Here is a 7,747-nt window from a genome sequence, read left to right on the forward strand (position 1 = left end):
TGTTAAGAAACGTAATTAAGAAAACATATATAGCATGTAAGCTTTTCAGTAGCATCAATAAACGTGACATCATTTAGTTTCTATGATGTTTGTACTCAATGAAAGTGACGTCATTTGCAAAATATTTATGAATGAAAACGACGTCATATGTTTGTATAATTCAATGATGTCACTAAAAAGTGAACTTTGTACTAAGAAGGGCGGAGTATTGAAAAATATAGTTCACGTCCAAAAGCTTGAACCAAATCAATCAGAATCGTGTTAGAATCGAAATAATATTTTTCTATCATGGTTTGTTGTCGAATAACCCACAGTAGGGAGTAAAGATGCGTGCTATCAAATCACTCGTGCTTCGCACTCGTGATTAAATTTAAGAAATAATATTTTTCTATCATAGTTTGTTGTCGAATAACCCACAGTAAGGAGTATAGATGCGTAGGAATTAAATCACGAGTGCGAAGCACGCATCTATACAATTTACTGTGGGTTATTCGACAACAAACCATCATAGAAAAATATTATTTCGATTCTAACACAATTCTGATTGATTTGGTTCATGCTTTAGGACGTGAACTATATTTTTCAATACGCCGCCCTTCTTAGTACAAAGTTCACTATTTAGTGACGTCATTGAATTGTACGAACATATGACGTCGTTTTCATTCATAAATATTTTGCAAATGACGTCACTTTCATTAAAAACAACAATCGTAGAAACTTAATGACGTCACGTTTATAGATGCTACTGAAAAGCTGACATTCTATAAATGTTTTCTGAATTACGCTTCCTAACCAATAACATTCTTTGAAAGTGTGGTTATGCCACTTATCACCAAATATACAATTTGTTGTTTCATTACATTTATATACATGCTACATTTATTACATTTCTTTTAAAGCGGGTTTTAGCACGTGCATTTTACTGCAATATTTTCTTTATTTATTCGGAACTATTTTCGAAAAATTAAGCTCCGCCCATAAGTTATTGCAGAATAACCCACACTTGATTTCCTTCTTTGTCTATAGAAAACAAGTCGCGTGCCGTGTTAGAATCCTATGCATCTATACTCCTTACTGTGGGTTATTCGACAACAAACCATGATAGAAAAATATAAGTTCTTAAATAAACACCAAAAAACATCATTTTTAAATAGGAACAATAACCATAAAAATACACCAACCACAAAGTCTATTGATTTTACTTTTACGTTCAACAAGGAACATTGTAATTATTTCAACTTTTGTCAACAACAAGATTGTATATCTCTTTATTAGTTAACACTTGCAGTTGTTGTAAAAATAAGGTCTCTGTTTCACATGATTAAATATTAAATATTTCTAGAATAAAAAATCTAACTTTTGTCGTCACAATACATGTAAATCAAAGTATATTGCCTTTTTAATCTCAAGTGATTTATTTGAAACATAGGTGTTAAAACACGCACTTATCAGACGTGTCTTCTCAAAAGTGTGTCAAATTGCTAACACCCTTTTTAATCTTTTAATGCTCGACACAATTAGATAATGGCCTGATAAATGTTCCATTTTTTTGCTCATATGCTCATTTGCATAGTTGTACTCATTGGCTGACTGGTTTGCTGTACAAATATGGAATGTGTCTAAATTGTATGCAGGTCAGCATATACACTACCTTAAATACAAAGTTGCAAAGCCATATCTCCATCAAAACTCAAGGCAACGAGCAAAGAAATAATTTGTATTTTAATAAACAGTGACCTTACATTAACCCAATTAGCCATAAATACGTGTACAATCCTAAGCTAGGTCTGCATATAAGCTAATTACACACAAATGTTTTACATACAATTATTAAATATCTCCATCAAACTGGAGTTATTTATCACAAACCTTTTTTTCTATTTTGAATAAAAGTGACATTACCTTAACTGGCCCCAAAGACAATCCCAAGCTAGGTCTCCAAACCAAGATGGCTATATATGATTTTTTTATCAAGATTGGGCATTGCAAACTAATGCAATTAACCTTAAAACTGCTGGCCAAACCCCACCTTCATAACCAGCACATGTTTGGACACAGATTAAACCATGATAATTGTTACAGTGGACAAAATCGGAAAGTAAAGGGACACATTTATGTCCAAACTGGTTTCAGCAAAAAAATTGATCTTCATAATATTATACACGTTAGGATAATTCAGGTATTAAAGTTTAAACATAATCCACCAAGCAGTGTTGTTTTTCATCGTTTTGAGAATGGGGCCGGGTCCCTTTGGATTGGGAAAATTAGCGGCGTTTTGACTAAAATTGGGTAATAAGTGTTGTTGTTGGTTTGCTAAACATGCTTCAAAATTGAGGATACAAGTGTGTTCGGTATTATATTTACTAATGTTGGACTTTTTTTCCATTGGAAATGGGTCCGATTACCGGACCCGATTTTGAATGAAAAAAAAACACTGCCAAGAATTTAAAATGAATCCATTACACAGAATTTTGGAGACCATGCATACATTTTATAGTACATTAACAGACCAAAAGTGCCATAATTCAGCCTTAACTGGTAGCAGCAAAACATTTCTTCCTTGACAATTGTGTACACATAAAGGTCATTCAGCTGTGAAAGCATGAGTACAATCTTGCAAGCAATCAAAGAAAAATTAGGTACACAACAATGATTGCTCTGCATATAGGAACACTAAAGGATCTAAAATTTTGCTGTGAATGACACTAAACTGTTTCTTTACAACTCCTGGATAAACTGTTCAAGCAGCCATGATTTAATTTGCATGTGAACTTGTTAATTTCAAAGAACAACAGACAAAACAAAAGACATAGCTGTTTAACCCCTTTTCCACTTAGAACAAAAGTAAATATGGCTATGTGCAAACCGCATAAAACCAGAACAGCCAGCGAGTAACTCGCATTCTTTTCAGGTTTTATGCTGTTTGCTGCTCATTAGTATCTAAGGGATGGAAATGAAGCTTTAAAAACTTGAATTTAATAATAAAAGTATTTAAATAAATTTAACTTTCTCAGGGATTACAAACAAATCAAATAAGTATCAAAATGGTAAAGGGTTCAAGTGGTGTATCCATCTTTCTAAGCACCCATAGTTTGTTAACATAAATTTCTGTTTAAAATTCAATATGGTGATGTATTTTTGCATGTCATTATCGAGCATTCATGACCATTTTTGGGGTTGATTGATATCACGATGAACAACTTTTGGGCTGCTGACCATTTATTTTGGGGCAGGCGACCAACAATTGTTGGAAGGGTCATGTAAAATTTGTAACTTATATGTCTCAAAATTTTCGAACACTCGTATATTATAAATATTTTTCATATCTAAATTTTCGGTAATTCAAATTAAGTTTAATCAATAAACTATGATCCAATCAGGTACTTATTCTGCATATTTATATACTTTCATCCAATTGCTGTGGCAGATAACGACAAAACAAACATTCCTGACAGTCCTAAAGGCTTAAATAGTAAACCTGTGTAGTCAAAATCAAAACAGGGTCCACAATTTTGTCTCTTTAATCCAATTTTTAAACCTATATAAGGAACATTAATTAATAAAATAACATTCTTCAGAACTTATTTGTCATTTCAAAAGGAAATTGTGGCATCAGATAAGATACAAGTGCAACATATTCAGCTAAAATTAATCAGAAACTAGCATTAACAAGGTCAACGTATGTTATAATACATGTAAAGGCTCTTTAAAATATACAGTCATGAAACACAACGTCACATACAACAAACTTACCATGAGACCTTTCTGTATTTCCCCTGCAGTGAACTGGCTCCAGGAGTGGCCAACAACACAGACACAGAATCGGAGGACAAAGTATTGCTCCCCATTTTGCTGGAATACCCAAAAGTCAGAGCGGAATTCTTAATCAATGGCTGAGCAGATTGGTTCGGAACAAACGCCTGTTGCACAATTTTCTTGTCGTCTTCAGTTACTTTCTCGTGATTATTGTCTTTACTATTGTAGGCTTGAGAATTCCACATATCGCTGGTTGCTCTATCATCACATATTAAACTTTGCGTATGACTCACTATACAACGGTCCTGCTGTTAATTTTGTTATTTTCTTTTCTTCACAAACACTTTCATCGAAAATGTTAGACAAGGTATTGGCAGCAGCATCGTCTTATTAAGACTCGACAATTGTATTAAGAGTTAAACAGGTCACACTAACTGTATACCCCGGTATAGGGATGGGGATGAATATTTGCCTATCTGAATATTTGAAAACAGGCCTTATATCGTAATCTGAAAATTTGAGAATGTCAATTTATTTTGTTATATTCTGCATAAATGATTTTTTTAATAAGTTTTAACTTAGTTCACTAAAATTTCAACCAAATAAAAAAATTGCAAAAACGTATTTATCGTTTTCAGTTCAAGAGTGTTTATTTCAAACTAGAGTGATACTAATTACGATTATTTTCAAGTTTGATCTATTTGCCTAGTTTTCATCCCACTTGGCCCAAATTAAAACTTGGCCTGGATATTGTCAGAATATTCTTACATGTTTCATAACGATTCACCCAAAACTGTTGCCGCAAGAGTTGTTGAAAAGGCTGAAGACACTCACACTGACACTATTTTATTGGGACAAATGTTCAGACCACGTTTAATGAAAATTGCACAAGGTAAATAAATGTTGCCAATATAGTGTCAATAAAGTTTCACCTTGGTCCTGTAAGCAAATCTGCCTGCCCTGCCCTTTGGCGGCTTTTTTTCAACGAACCAGAACCATATTTGAACTCAGCAGAGATATCATAAGATTAAATGTTCTGCCAAAGTTTCATGAAGATTGTACAATTAATATTGGTGTTAACAAGCATTTCTAAAATGTGATTTACCCGGTAGTGACCAACTTCACTCCTGTTTATATATGTAAGCATTGACAATTTGCCGACATCAAATAAAGCTGCTTGCTGTCTGAAGCCATAAAGCAACACCTTCCTCGCTGACAAAATTGGCTGCCCTTGTCAAGCAATAAACATGCTAAACCAATCGTGTCGGTTTTAATCATCCAGTTATGTAACAGCCCATGCATAGCTCATCCTTTCACATTTTTTGCAGAGAACAAAGGTGATGTTGAACAGTAATTTAAACATGTGATTTACGCAAGTTGAGTCCCTATTGGCCGTCATTACTAGTCTAGGCCATATCTTGGAAGCGACGAACGAATTATTGTATTAGATATTCATAGAAAGGCTGATTAGTCCAATTTACCAACGTCCTGTACACTTCCTAACAATGACGTATGCATGAGTTAACAAAAAATTTAAACACATTTATCGTAGATAATGGCACAGTGTTTTGTTGGATTATTGATAGTTATCAAATGCAAGGTAATATTATTATTAACTACTATACTATCTGTTTGTTTGTTCAATAGGATTAATATGTTAAACAATATAGTTGCGTCACAAAATCGGACAATTAATTTGATGGGGTCGCACTTTTACTGACACTGATTTTCCAATTGTCTTGCAATTTTGACCCGACTTATGAAGTGCAAATACACAAAATGTCAAATTTTCATACCATTTTTATACCGCCGACATATGAGCGGGTAGATGTATGTCTGACTTTTTACAGTAGTGACCAGGTTTTTCACCTCATGTGACCCAGATTCAAATTCACCCAAGATATCATTAAGAATCAAAGTACTGGCAGTACTGGTGTGACGAGGATGGATATAAAACATCAATTTAAGTTTATCTATATCACCACAATTGTGTATGTTGATACGAATATTTGGGTACGATAAAAAATTTGGGTATGTTGATACGAACATTTTTGGTACGAAAAAAAGTTTAGGGGTACGGGGAAGTAGTACCCGTGGGTAACTTGACCCATTGAGCGAAACTGGGAGGCGGGTCACATTCTTGTTCATTAAGTATGGCAATACATTCATGATGATTCTCGAAAGTAGGTATGAGCACATAGCCGGACCATGTGAGCTCAATCGTATGAGCACTTGACTATCCGAGTTCGCCCACGAACATATGGATAAGTTAACTAATAGCGAAATAACCTTATACATGTATATGCTGAAATCTAACAATCGAACGAAATATCAAACATGGTATGTAAACTTAGGTGGTTGTGTAATTTCTGTTAGAATATCGTATTCAATATGTAATTTGTAAATGATTGTGCCCGTACTTGAGTTTGTTGCCTTGTTTGAGTCTATACGCGCCTAGGCTGCACCCAGTGTGTGTATTTGTGTTTTTCCAAGGTAATGAGTTACCTCCGCGCTGAGGCTGCATAATGTTAGGACCCGGAGTGTGTCCAGCACTCCTACCTAATAAGATTAGATTGACGACAGTTGGGACGAATTTTGAATGATAGCTGCAATTTCCAGCTATTTGTTTTGTACTGAAATACTTTTTAATTTTTTATATGGTCAAATGCTGCGGGGGGGGGGGATGAGATTTTCCGGAAAAAAACAACTGTCAGGAATGGTGACTACAAAACATTCAAAATATAACATTGCGCCGGGAGCAGGAATCGAACCGGTGTCGTAAAGGTGAAAAAGCGAACGTCTTTACCACTGCGTTAGCGGGACGGACAAATACGCAAAGAAATGTTGTTTTATCTATGTATATCATAGCAGTGCAGCGTTTACAATTTGCAGGTTCGAAATCGTTCGCATTCTTTTGTTTTGTGATCACGTAAAAAGTTAATTTTACATGTTTTTATTCGCAATTTATTTACTAAATCGAGAACAAATATCAAACAAAATAGAGAAAATATATAGTTGTTTCATTGGTCCATAAAAATAAAATGGATGTAAAATTACTAATTTGAAATTAACGTTTTGATACACTTATTGAATCTGTTTCCCCAGGATATAATGTACTATTAATATTTACCTTTATCAACACGAACGACAACTCTGCTAGGAGAATGTTATAAATGAAAATTAACGAGCAATCTCCTACGCAGTGGCGAATGCCAAGGGAAGTAACTGAAAAATCGAGTTATCTCAATCGGACTGGCTCGGTCTTTTACATAGGTCGCCATTGTGAAGAATATTTTTACTGGTTATCAAACCTTGGACGCTGCTGTTCCAGCATCGTCAAAAATGTTCTTATCTGGTTTGATGAAGACTGAAAAATACATGTGGTCTCTTGAGTGATATGTTACCATGGTGAATGCTGACCACTCATGACAGTCAAAGGGCGATCACAAAAGCACAACCATTAGCATTGTGTGCTTAGGTGAGCTAACAAATTTAAGTCTTGCACATCATTCATACTTCAAATCTGTGAATCCACAATAAAACTTACTACGGTTTATTATAAATTTTAAGCAAAATAAAAGTAAGTGTAAACATGATGCAGCTTTGCATACACAGCGAAACACAACATTCATTTACCTAATCTACAACTGTTGCAGTTTTCTTATGCCGTCCTTATTTTACCTTAAAAAAAATAATAAAATAAAGAAAGTACAGAGCTTCATTTAAAGATCAAAAGGCAAACAAGAGCTGAAAATCAAAACTGAAGTTCTTTAATATCTGAAATAAAGCCCTGACAACTTTCACAATACAAAAACAAAAAGGACACTTATATAATAAATTGTTCAGTTATGGTTCTTGTATGGCACTTCTCCTATCTGATATACATACAACCATGAATGTTCATGTCGAAACCTTGTATTGTATTGTATCTGAGAAATACAAAATGTAGGCCTGTAAAGTTATATCATACAAAAACAACAAAGGGCAATAA

The sequence above is a fragment of the Dreissena polymorpha genome, chromosome 3 (genome assembly GCF_020536995.1).
Source record: "Dreissena polymorpha isolate Duluth1 chromosome 3, UMN_Dpol_1.0, whole genome shotgun sequence".
Lineage (NCBI taxonomy): Eukaryota > Metazoa > Mollusca > Bivalvia > Myida > Dreissenidae > Dreissena > Dreissena polymorpha.